The following is a 12,328-nucleotide window of genomic DNA, read 5'->3' as shown; positions in this document are numbered from 1 at the left end:
ACTAGTAGATACCTAGGTATGAATCTAAAATTGATGATTGTACTTATTATTTTTTGCTTAACATATTACATAATATATTATAGTGAAGACGAAAGCTACAATATTCGTATAAGGCCGCACCTACATTGGATTCCTTTTTCTCCGATCCGATCCGATCTGGTCAGATGCGATTGGCGGCACCTACATTGGATCCGTATTTCTCCGATCCGATATAGACCGATTTTTTAATCCGGCGTGGGTGCCTACATTGGTTCTGGTTCAGTCGTTTAGTTAACTTCCGACCACCGACAATGAGTTGCGATGAAGATGTGTTAATGTGTTGGCTGTTATTGGAAAACAACGTTCTTAAAAGACGTAGAAAAAAACGTAGATGGATGCATAAATTTAAATAAAAACAGATCTTCCGGATAATTTAATATAAACAAAAATCTACGTAACTTCCTGATAAATTTAAGATCCTATTTTTTCATCACAAGAATGTAAAATAATTCATGAGAAAAGAAAAAATACATTGATTTATTACAAACTAGCCTTGTGTTGGCACGTATTAAAAAATATAGATATGTACTCATATAAAAAGATTAACACATAATAGGTAGTATAATTATTATATTTCCGGTTTTATCACAAATTGAGTGGTAATAAACTTCGGTTCTCTTTGTAAGGTTTTATCCAAGATTATTTTCGGTAATTTCAAAGACACGTAGTACCCGTTACAATTTTATAACCAAAATGAAATTGACCATCCCAATAAAACTATTTACCTAGATGCACAGAATAGGAAACCACTGTTTCCTATTCCGTGCTAGTGGTATTAAATTTTATACCTAAAGAGAATATAAGAAATAAAGAAATATTGTAACCCTTATATTCAAGACAACATTAGATATAAAATATCGATCTTGTAGATATACATATTTATTACAAAATTAAATATTCAGATTTGGAAGCTATTTATTTTTGATTTATTTCATGAAATAGTTAAAACAATAAATTCAATTAGTATATGCACACTTTTATAAAAATACTGTAATATTCAAACGAGTGTTCGTATTTACATATATACGACTTTATTAATTTATTTATACAAGTTTTCTTTACAAATTTCAAGCTTAAACTAAACTCAAATAAATGTGCGTTCCGCTTAACTATCAAATAACGTTATTCTCGATCATTCCAGACTTCGCCACCTCTAGCTATTGTGTGACCTTCCACATACCGCACGTCTTTCTCCACCGATTCCACGTATATCGTGCTTCCGCTAGATGGTTCTGGAGATGGAACCGTTTGGAACTGCTACTTGCGGCCGGTGATTCATTATTTTTCTACAATACGTAAAATTTGACATTTTTGAATTTTATTTGCAGAATATGCAATTTGGCTACTCCCGACGTAGGCTGATATCGGATCGGAGATAGACGGATCCAATGTAGGCGCCGTCATTTAATACCATGAGTTTATTTTTTAATCCGACGTCGGATCGGAGAAAAACGGATCCAATGTAGGTGCGGCCTAAGATACGATATAATGTCGACCTGCACCGATCTATTTAATGGATAAAAATTATTTGATATGTAATTTACTATGTTAACATTAAAAAGCAAGGGGTGCCCGATATGAATTTGTTCTGACTATAATTAATAATTAAAAAAATATTTCTTTTTATAAACTTAAAAAAATTCAGGCCAGGATTCGAGGCTCAAAATCGTAAGTAAAAAAATTAATTTTAAAAATACGAAGTACCTAAATTTAAGTTCAAACCTTATTCTATTAGTTTTAGATAAGTATTTTGGGCTTACTTCATTTTAAAACATTGTTTTTTATTGGTTAAAGTAGCCCGATCACCCTTCCTCCCACAAGGGACCTTTTTAAGGAATCGTAGGAACTTTCCTCATTAACTATAATTAAAAAACTATATTTTAGGATAAAATATGGCAAAAATTCTTATCGGGACCTGATAGAATTTAGGTACACAGCGATTCAGAGGCGGACCTACGTGGAGGGAAGATGGGGAAATTTCTCCCTAACAAGGTCCAAACTTAAAGAAAAAATTGCTGAAACGTAAAAATATATTAGCTGACATAAAACTTACACCAGAGAGAGACAAATTCAACCCAATAAACAAGCTAATTAAAGAAGGAGAGCTGTCTATAATACTAGCATACTAAATGACATATCCAATAATTTTAATTCATTAAACAGATCGGTGCAGATTTACCTTATATCGAATCCTCTACCATATTTGAAAAATCTAGTAACCTGTATCCATATTAAAATCGTACATTTTTGACATGCAGCTTTTAATAAAAAACAGCTTTTTACTATAACTACGCTATAGTCACTCACATATTTTTTTAAATAAGCTTTAGTAACACAATTAACGTTTTTTCTAGAAAAAATATTTATAGACTTACCATCGTTATCATTGTAAATATAATATGTTATATGTAATTATTAAATTAAACGAAATAATTACACATATCATTTTCTTTGAAAAAATATGTGATGCCGATTTGCCGATATCGTAATATGATACAGTGGCGATTCCCAGAAATGCAAATAAATAACAAGCCTAGCAATTTTATCGATATATTGTATGCATAATTATATACAAAACAAGACGAAAAAAATGTATGGCCTCTTTGAATATTATTGTATATTTATAGGAATGATTTTTTATAAAATAAAATAAAATAAGAACAGATTAACCAATCTTTTAATTGAAGAGGTCGGAGCAATGTTGTCTTTATAAATTAATAAAAGAATTTAGATGTGATTCTATTCACTGTAAAGGGTTATTACCCTATATCTGTGGCTTTTGCCCAGTATTCATGTTTTTTGTTGTGTTGTTAAGCAATTGCTCTTCTATGAAGGTATTTTAAGAGGACGTAAGTTTTTCACTCATTTTTATATGAAAAAATCTTATCTTAAATATGTCCTTTTAGGAAGCTCTGATGATGGCACGTTATGTGTTGAAAGTACTTAGCTGATATAAAATATATTTTTTACACACTATCAAAAGTTTTTTGAAAACATACACCTGTTTGCCGTTTGGAGCAATAAGGGACCTAAGCCTCATTTGAAAAGTTTTAGTAAATCACGTTGAAAGTTTTTGACAAAATCCTGAAATCATATTTTTATATTTTATAATGTTCATCTTAATTCCTTAAATTCATAATAAATTATTAAATATCTTTTTTCAAAGAAAGGTAGAAAATGAAACTTCATTTTTTAAGAAAAAATTTATTTAATAAATGTGGCTAATGACCTTTTTGAAAATATCAAAATGAATCATTCTAAAATCAAGAATATACCTACAACATTATTTTTTATTAAAAAAAATCGGTTTCATCATCCCTGTCTACTTCCTCTGCTTCATCAATTTGGTTATAGTCTTGTTCAATGTTACTTGTACTGATTCCAATAATACTGAGATAAAACTGCTGGTTTATGAGAGGAATATATTGTAAAAGTTTGTTTATATCCTGATTTTTTTTTATGCTCAGTACTATTGGTCCTCCATATATATATTTTTTAAGCTTTTTCTTGTCACCAAACTTTACAACACTCTTACCAACATTTACTTCATCAAGCGCTCCATTTAGGGTGTGTTTAATGAATATGGAATTTGAGTGTTCGCTATCGAACCAAGAAGGGACCAAGCCACCTAATAAATAAAATACTTTTTTTTGTTTTAAAACGTGTTATTGACAAACAAATTTAAATAGAATATTAGTCTTAATGGCTCTTTATCAATAAAAAAATTTAAAACAGGTTATTTATGGCTACGTTTTAATAAAAAAGTAAATTTATTGTTATTATAACTTATTAAGACACACACATATCCTACAGCAAGAAGGTCTCAAGCCACTAAAATGTTTACTTACCTTTTTCGGAGAAGATTCATCACTTTCACTGGAACTCGTGTGCGAAGATTATTTTTGATCCTTTAGAGTTAGAGAATCGTCAGAGTCAAAATCCGAACCTGAACTACTGTATTTTTCCTTATAAAATAATTATTTTTCTTTCAACACTCTTCGATCACGTGTCGCCATGTTGATTTCACTGTGGCTTATGACGTTCTTGCTTAAAAATTTTCCATGACTTTGCAAGTCGGCAACAAGGTCGTTATAGCCTGGTGGTCACATCTATTGCCCAATAGTCGTAAAACTTCGCTGGTGGCTGAGACCATTGGCACAGAGCCAGTTTTACTAAAATCTTCAAATTTCAAAAAATGTGGCTTAGGTCCCTTATTGTCCCGAGCTCTTCAATTATTGTTCAGCGAGTATTCACTATTACGTCTATTATTATTTTCTCAAGCATTCTTATGAAAGCTGTCAGAGTGTGCGGTTCAAACGCAGCGGTAGTGAAAATAAAGGCCTTTTACTCTTGAGCGAAATTCATATCTTTTGACACACCTCGTATCATGTTGATAACATTTTATATCTGATGGTTGAATATTCGGTTTTAGACCTTAGTCCAGAACTTTTTATGAAGAATAACTTTTTTTCGTAATATTAATAAAAAAAAATGTTTACCATACCCATATAGAGAAAATGGAATATCAAAGTTCAAAATCAGTATACGTTAAGAAGCATTTTCTCGGCTTCCCTTGGAGCAATTTTCTTCATTTTTTTGTTCCCAGGGAACTCGAGTAGAGCCATTTAACTAACGCATTATTCATTATTAACTGTCAAAGTTGGTCTTGTTTTGTTATAGTAAATTAATTTATTATAAGAAAACAAAACTATATATTTTTTTCAGTTGTAGATTTTTTTTTAGATAAACTTACCAAACTTACCAAAAAACTGTACCTTATGACGTTTAAAATACAAATATTATCATTTGAAAGCTATAGTCCGTCCGCTATAACTTTTCCCATGCGGTACGATTCATTTTCAATTAAATTAAGTCAAAACAGAAAGTGAAACGTACGCCGATGTGTGTAGTATATAGTATACAGTATACAAAATGTATATACACATCGACGTTCGTTTCAATTTATGTTTTGACTTAATTTGATTGAAAATGAATCATGTACCGAATGGGAAAAGTTATAGCGGACGGACTATATATAATTATTTAAACAAATTAAAAATTTTTGTTATGATAAATAAATTCATGTATTAACAAAACAAAAACCACTTTGACATTTAATAATGCGTTAGTTAGGTGGCTTTACTCAAGTTACTTGGGAACAAAAAAAAAATGAAGAAAATTGCTCCATGAAAATCTGAGAAAATGCATTTTTTAACATATACCGATTTTGAACTTTGAGATACCATCTTCTTCAATTTGATTTTTGATTGAAATTTTGGTATTTTTGGTATTTTTCACTCGTAACACCGACAGTTTTTATTATAAAAATATATGTTGTGAGTCTTTTAAAGATATGAAAATTTGTGTGGAGAAAGAGGACCGAAAGAAAAAGGTGATGGTTCTTTGACCGGTTGTATCTCAAGAACCACTTATCGTAATTAAACGATTTTTATTTTAAAAAAAGCATCCTGCCGCGTTCTTTCCAATACCGTTTTCGTAATTTAATTTAATTTAATATTTCCCGATATATTCTTTTTTTTTAAAAGCCAAAAAATTGTTTATATTTTTAAAATATTCCCGAGGCTGCTTAAATAGTCCAATTTCAATGCTGTAAAGTACACTAGATAGGTATAGTACCTTTTTATACAAAAATCATAGTTACTCTTATGCATCATAATTATTATGGTTATTATAGCGACCGTAAATTTTTAATTAACAATTTAATTTTTGCTAAACTTTTCATTCAATTTCCATCGGCTTATTGAAATATAATCTATACCAAAAGTTTTTTTTATATCACCTAGTACCTAGTTATTTGATTATTGATAAATAATTACTTACCTAAAATTTTAGTTGAATATTAAAGATTTTGTTGGAAAAACCCGCAATTTCCGAGGAAACTTGTCGTCGAAGTAAATCGGAAAAAACATATCTGTATGCAGAATTTAATTATAGTGAATTTTGATTTAGGTCTTTTTGGTGTAAAGTTAAAATCTTTGGAGTTATAGAGCAAAAATTGAAGAAAAAAAACAGGATTTTCAGGTGCCATTTTGTTTATAAAAAAAGTAGCACACTATCTGCGGACTTTGCATACCTAAATTATGAATATATAGAATCATAAGATTCGATTCCAGCAATAAAATTGCTAGTAAATAACTTTTCCTTGTATTTTGCTAATTAGCCCAGAGTATAGTTGATTGTTGCCGACTTCCCTGACATTGATTTGTTTTGCAAATATAGTAACAACATAATGTACTCGCGGCATATGGCAATTTATTATGCAGGTTTAAATATTAACTGATAAGTTTTATCTTTCATGATGTACTAGTAGGTATAGGCTTTTATTAATAATTTTCTTTGTTGTCGATAATAATTTGAATCTAGCTTAATCCTCATAAAGGTGTTTTAAGTCACCACAATTAATAGATTAGGTAAAATACTTATAGACTAGGAGCCGGTATAGGTGAAATTTGCTAATCATTTTAAGCACGATAAGACCCTATAACTTAAATAGTAGAACCTAAAAGAAAACGAATGAACACTGTGCCGTCACTTTTTAGTGGCATGTCGACAGTGGCGCATCAAACTTTCCACTTATGGACGGGATAAATAAATTAAAAGGTACCCTCCATTACTCCCAGAATCCTTTTTTTTTCATTTTTTTTAAGTTCTGTGTTGTGATTAAAAAATAAGACAGCGTAATTTTAACCCACCACTCCTTCCCCCTTCCTCCACCATCAACAAATTCATTTTTCGTTTTTATTTTTTTTTAGATGGGATCCAATCAATTTTAAAATTTCAAAGAATTCATAGGCGTGGTTGATGCTGTTACAAAACATGTCTATTTTTTTTATAGATCCGTAGGTTAAGTATACATAACTCCAAAAAAAATTTAAAAATTTCTATTTTGGAAAAAAGCGTATAACTTTTGTTTGGAGGGGGCTGGAGGTCTAATTTTTTTCTCTTTTGTGTATTTTATCAAACACTATGTTTTTAATTTTTTTCAGATTTTTCTGAAAGGTTCGTCACCGTCAAAAATCCAAAAAACTGTTTTTTATGGGGTTTTGGTGATTTGAACGTGCTTCTACCATTTTTAAATGTTATAAAGGACTCAGTTACTTCAATTTACATATAACCTATAGAGAAAATATTGATTTGATCTATTTTGAAGTCTATAAACTAGGGAAATTCCCCAAAAACCCCCCAAAAAACAGTTTTTAGGATTTTTGAAGGTGGCGAACCTTTCGAAAAAATCTGAAAAAAAATTAAAAACATAGTGTTTGATAAAATACATAAATAAAAAACGCTGGACGGAAGGGCCGCCCGAGAACTTTATCGTACCGATCTATTATCGTTATCGTACTAGATACTGGCATTCTATAAAAATAACAAAGTTACTCGTTATTTTGATATTTTAGAAACACCTTGTATACTTGAAAATATTTTATGGTTCTACGCATCATTAATTCCCGCATTTGAGAAAATGTTCGGGGACACACTATAGATTATTGCATAAATCAATAGAATATTAGTCATACTTTCATTTCAAATTAGTCCATTTTTCTGAGAAATTAATAGTTTACAATATTTGCAATTTACTGCATGGATTGTAATGAAATTTTGGGAGTAGCCCAAAGCCCAATCTCCTAATTCAAAGTCTATCCTATATACTATGGCGCTTTTATCATGGGGGCGGTTCTCACCACTTCTCGGGGATAGAACATTTTTATTTTCGAATTGCATGGAGCAAAAGGAAGAATTTTAAGAAAATTTAAAAATGCGCTCTATAATTTGATCTTATTTTTTTCACCCGTCCAACTTTTTGAAAGTAGAAATAACACTATATTAAGAGATATTGCAAAAGAAAAACAATGCATTTAAATTCTGGTGAATGAGGGGTTAAATGTATGTACTTCTCATTTTTCCTTAAAGTACATTAGTCATATATTTTTTTGCACCATATCTCGCTTAGTTTGAATGTAACCGACATTTAATGGTGCTCGTTTTAAAGGCCTTTTCAAACACTACAAAAGCATGAGCACTTTGAGCATGCACCAAAAAACAAACTCTTTTTACCTACCATATCTCTTTTTGTATTATAAATAGAAAATTTACGAAGGAACGAATCTCTTTGTTATTTATAATTAAAAAAAAATTTATATAGTGTTTTTAGTTTGAAGCATAGTTTTAAGGTATTCACAAAAACCGTCCGAAAACGTGTCATTTTTAAATGAAAATGGCCAATTTTCAACTACGCATAACTCAAAAAGTATTGAGTTCTCAAAAAAAGTATAGATCAGTTTTTGCTTAAAAATAGGTTCTCTAGCCACTTCCATGCTTATTTTGACCAATAAATTTTCCACCCACTTGAAGGGGTGGGAATTGCCCCAAGATAAAAGCGCCATAGTATATAGGGTAGATTTTGTTTCTTGAGCTATTCCCTACTTACTGTGAAAATATCAAGTACATCGATGTAATATGATGGAATTCGGAGCCAAATACCCTCATTGACTGCCCTATAATAATGCTCTGCTATGATCGCGTGAGAGGGGACACACAAGATTCTAGCAAAATTTCAATTTTCTGTAACTTTTTGAGTTTTTGAGTTACAGCAACGAGTTTTATGTCATTGGAAAGATAATTTTACATTCTTTCAAAATATGTAAAAATATACAGGGCGTATGTAAAAAAATTAAGATTTTTTTTTTCATTTCCGGTTAAACCGGAAGCCATATTGTGGGTAAAATTTATTGTGCTAATAGATAATAAAGTACTATATACGTTTGCCAAATTTCAAATTTTAGTTTCTATTACAGAGGTAGTTACGGGCACTCGAATATTTTTTTATAAAAAATTCATAACGCCCCTCATATGAGGAGTTAAGAAATCTGATCAATGTTATTCAATTTACCGATAAGACATCAAAAATATATCAAAAAATAAACAAATTCCTTGGAGTCATTTTTGAGAAAATTTAGTTCAAATTTATGTCAAATTTTGACCCCTTAAATATAGGCAACCCATAACTTTTTCTGAAAAACGATAATATTCTTGTTATAGCCCCATCTTTAGGCTATATAAATGTTTTTTCAAATTAAATTTATCTTAAACAAGTTTTTAGATTGGTAGGGAAATGTATCAAGTGGGCGGTCGGCCATGCTGGCCGCCATTTTGGATTTGGAAATGTCAAATTCCGTATTTCTATTTACCTATCGATGAGATAACTTTAAGTTAAATTTCATTCGTTTCGGTCGAAATTTGCAAAAATGGGCCCCAAATAACCCCCCTATTTCGGCCCCCCTTTGAGAGGTTTTTTTCAAAAGCTTAGTTTCTCGACAAAATTCTTTTAAACTTACTCATACTGAATTTCATCGAAATCGGTCCAGTAGTTTTTGCTGGGCGGTGGCGACATACGTACGTACGTACGTACATACGTACGTACATACGTACATACTTCCGACATGTTTTTTTTTATTTGCTTTTTAGACTCAGGGGGACTCAAAACGTCGAAAAAAAGTGAAATCTGAAAAAAATTTTTGCACGATCCTATAACTTTATCTATTATACTCATACTGCGTATGTAGTACGATAAAGTAAAAATAGAATTCCAGCCTTCTCCAAAAAAAAGTTATAAGCTTTTTTCAAAGAAAAAAAGTGTTTTAAATTTTTTGAGGGTATGTACACTTAACGACGTTCTACACCTTCGTTGCGGGGTATGCCTCTCAGAGGAAAGGGGGGGAAATTTATATGCAAGCGAAAGTTGGTAACAATGCATTTATAGCAGAATACTCAAATCATGTTTCAGTAATGAATACTTTATAAAAATAAATTATAATAAATTACGGAAATTACGGAATAAATTACGGAATTAATTATAATAAATAAATTAAAAATAAATGGTACGGTAAACAATCCTCATTTTTTAATATGTTATTCCTTACAAAAAAACCTTTAATTTAAGCACAAATAATTAAAAATCGTAAATTTGGGTCAAAAGTTATTAACTTTTTAAAGAGCCCATGTTAAAACTTAACTTTGACCCTTAATAGTAATTAAACGGCACGGTAAAACAATTTTTGCAAATCCTTAATTCTTTGCGGAAGGTGTAAAACGTCGTTAAACTACGGATCTATAAAAAATAGACATGTTTTTGTAAAAGCCTCAGCCATGCCTATGGATTTTTTGAAGTTTTAAAATTGATTGTATCCCACCTAAAACAATAAAAACGAAAAATTAGGTTTTTGATGGTAGGGGAAGGAAGAGGAAGGGGGTGGTGGGTTAAAATTAAGCTGAGTGTTATTTTTTAATCACATAGAACTTAAAAAAATGAAAGAAATTAAATTCTAGGAGTGAGGGAGGGTTCCTTTTAATTTATTTATCCCGTCAATAAGTGGAAAGTTTGATGCGCCACTCTCGACGCATGTGCCACTAAAAAGTGACGGCACAGTGTTCATACGTTTTCTTTTACGTTCTACTATTTAAGTTATAGGGCATTATCGTGCTTAAAATTATTAGCAAATTTCACCTATAGCTACGGTGACCATATGTACTTATTTAAGTAGGACAGTACTTATTTTTAAATATTGTCCTAATGTACTTTAAAACCTTTCTAAGGACACGCGAATGTACTTATTTTTTCTAAAAAATGAATATTTTTATCTTTTACTACTTTTAAACAAATTTCTTTGTATACTGTTCCAGGTATTGCAGCTTTTGTGTCTTGATGGTTTCCAATATTTCCATTCTTTTGTTGACTCTTCTCATGACTTCGTTGTTTGTTACAGGCTCGGTCCATGCTATCTTCAGGTACCTTCACCCACAGTTCAAATGCTTCCAACTTTTTAGTAGTCGACGCGTTAATTGACCATGCTTCTATCCCGTAAAGCAGAGTCGAGAAAATATAACACCTTGCCAGCCTAACTCTCAAGTCTTAATTATTTCAGTTCTCTTGCACAAACTACCCTTCTCATTTTATTGAAGTTGGTTCTTGCCTTCTCTATTCAAACTTTAATTTCTTTGGAGTAATCGTTTGTGTGATTAATTATTGTGCCAAGATAGTTGTAGTTTTCAACTTGTTCTAAAGTCAGGCTTTTATCATTATTTTGGGTTTTTGATATCCTCATAAATTTAGTTTTCTTGATGTTTACTGATAATCCATATTGTTCTCCATACTCAACTATCTTGTTCATGAGCTTTTGGAGGTCTTGGAGGTTGTCCGCTATTATGATAGTGTCATTCGCATATCTAATGTTGTTAATTGGAGTTCCATTTAGGTACCTTTATTCCTGCTGTTTCTTCCTCAATAACTTTTTTCATAATTTCTTCAGAGTATGCATTTAATAGTAGTAGTGACAATACACACCCCTGTCGCACTCCTCTTTTAATTTTGAACTCTTCTGATGTGTGTTCGTTAATGCGTATGTGTGCCTGCTGTTTATAATATAGATTTGTTATAATTCAAAGGTCATTGTATTGTAATTGTTTTACTTTGAGGACGTCCATTAGCTCTTTGTGGCGGACTTTATCGAAAGCCTTGTTGTAATCTATGAAACAGACGTACATATCCTGGTTCACATCCAAGCATCTCTGGATTAGTAATGTAAATCCAAAGTGGGTTTCTTCAATATTCATATCAAGTGTGGTAAATGCGTTTATGAATGATCTTTAAAAACATTTTAAGTGTGTGAGACATCAGGCTTATGGTGCGGTGGTCGTACACAAAACTTCACTGCACAAGTGAAACATTTTTACACAAAATGTGTAACCTATCTAGGAAACTGGAGTACAAATTTTCATGAATTTAAACTATTCAAAAGCATAGATCTAAAGTGGGCTCCACACTCTCGGCGAAGTTACTTCGCCAAAGTTGACCGAAGTCCGAAGTACCCTCTCTACACACTCGTTCTACTTCGCGAGGAAGTGCGATACCGACAAAGATCCCTTTGACCAGACCGACAGAAAATGGAAGTAGAACGAAGTGAGGCAAAGTTACACAAGGTGGCCGTCTACACTTTCGTACTTGTTGAACCTCAATCGACTTCGGCGAGAGTGTGGAGCTCGCATAAGAAGTGAAATAACATGGAACGATGTTTGTTATTCTCTCGAAGCTTTTAAATTGTATATCAAGGCAACCATGTTAAACGAAGATCAACTCTTTGACGAACTGGGAATTTTGAAAGACGTGGCTACAAGTGAAAAAATTGCTGAGTGGAACAGAAAAAAAAATAGTCAGGATCGATGGCTTAAAGTTTTTAAGTGTGTAGATCAATTCAAACTGAAAAACTTAAAA

The 12,328-nt window shown here is 31.4% G+C and overlaps 1 protein-coding gene across 5 annotated transcripts in view; it reads left to right on the top strand.

Annotated features, from left to right (window-relative positions):
• LOC126885281 (lipopolysaccharide-induced tumor necrosis factor-alpha factor-like) overlaps nt 1-12,328 on the top strand; it is a 202,910-nt gene that overhangs the window by 89,669 nt on the left and 100,913 nt on the right. The window lies entirely within an intron of this gene.

Source organism: Diabrotica virgifera, chromosome 5, assembly GCF_917563875.1.
Source record: "Diabrotica virgifera virgifera chromosome 5, PGI_DIABVI_V3a".
In the NCBI taxonomy this organism is placed as follows: domain Eukaryota; kingdom Metazoa; phylum Arthropoda; class Insecta; order Coleoptera; family Chrysomelidae; genus Diabrotica; species Diabrotica virgifera.
The sequence above is the reverse complement of the archived record's forward strand: the minus strand, read 5'-3'. Positions and strand labels throughout refer to the sequence as shown.